Source organism: Pinus tabuliformis, chromosome 7 (genome assembly GCF_031772625.1).
Source record: "Pinus tabuliformis cultivar Carrire ecotype Pingquan chromosome 7, CPIR1, whole genome shotgun sequence".
NCBI lineage: Eukaryota > Viridiplantae > Streptophyta > Pinopsida > Pinales > Pinaceae > Pinus > Pinus tabuliformis.
This window is the reverse complement of record NC_142293.1, coordinates 1199319784-1199321172: the sequence shown is the minus strand read 5'-3', so window position 1 is coordinate 1199321172 and position 1389 is coordinate 1199319784.

Genomic DNA, 1389 nt, shown 5'->3' with positions numbered 1-1389 from the left:
TCAAGAAATTTAAATAGATTTTCTTAAGGACACATACCCTTTTACTTAATTTTATTTGCAAGGAGGGTTTTATGATGAGTCTGCAAGGATTTAAATTGAGCTACTTCATGGAGCAAAAATTTTAGCAAGATATAAGCTAGTTGTGAACGTGACCTTTCTACCTGCATACTTACGTACAAAAGACAATTGATGATGCATTTTCCTTCTTCAAAAGCACTCACCACACTGTAATTTATTATGAAGAAATAAGAAAGCCAAAGGTAATGTGAAATTTTTCACTGTAATCAGATATTTTGGAACTGTGCAAAATTTAGTCCAGTATGACAGTGATTTGAAGATAGTTTCCTTTTGGGAGAGTAAGAATGGATGTCCCATATGAACAAGAACATTGTCACATTTTGGGAGAGTAAGAAGGGATGGCTTTTCACAAAGTGACCAGGGATTTTATTACGCAATGTGGATGGAATTTAGCTCTCGAGAGCGTGTCTATCAAGCCCCCAATTGATTTTTCGTTAATTGGCCTACATGCGGCATCGGCAAAGTAGTTAACATCTTCATTTGTTAACTTACTTTGCGAACAATGCCTAACATTCATCATCTTTAAGCATTAATATTAATGTGCAGAAACCATTAATATAATATTCAATGTAACAATAGAGAGACAACAATCATATGTAATAAGAATCTTTTATTATAATTTGCAAGTTTACAATATCACCGAGAGCCAAACTTGACCATCGTTTACACTTAACCAAGCGACCATGTCATTTCCCAACCTGGGCACACCAACCTCATGCCAACTGTCGCACCTCACCTGGTGCCTTCCACACATTGGTTGCACCCCACACAAAAATCCACACTTTGTTCCACTGTCGCACACCCAAGCGTGGGTCACCTTCTATCCAACTTCGGTTCACCAAAACGTTTGGCCTTTTGGTGAGCATGCCCAACCATGGGTCATCCTGCCCAAATGCCTTCACCATTTGTTGTTCCTTCGACTCACCCGATGAGCGGGCGGCATACGACCTGCAACTCTATCATCTTCTCGCACTTCACACTTCTACTCACCGAAGAACACTTGTTGAACCGCATTCGAATTGTCTATCCATCGTTTCGCCTTGCACTATATATATGAGTGGTGGGTTGTGCCACCCGACCGACCCACATACCATGTTTCATTCGGTCAACTCTTCATTATGATGTTTGGTTGCGTTTTTACATGGTCAGATTGCCCCAACTCGTGGGTGGGCACCCCTCCCTTCGCACTGTTTCATAATGGCTCAAGTCAGCCAACGGGTTTGAGCCTTGGCTTGCCTGCTATAAGTTTGCGGCCGCTTTACTTCACCTCACCCACACTTCACTCGTTTGCGTGTCTCGCTCGTGAAGTCA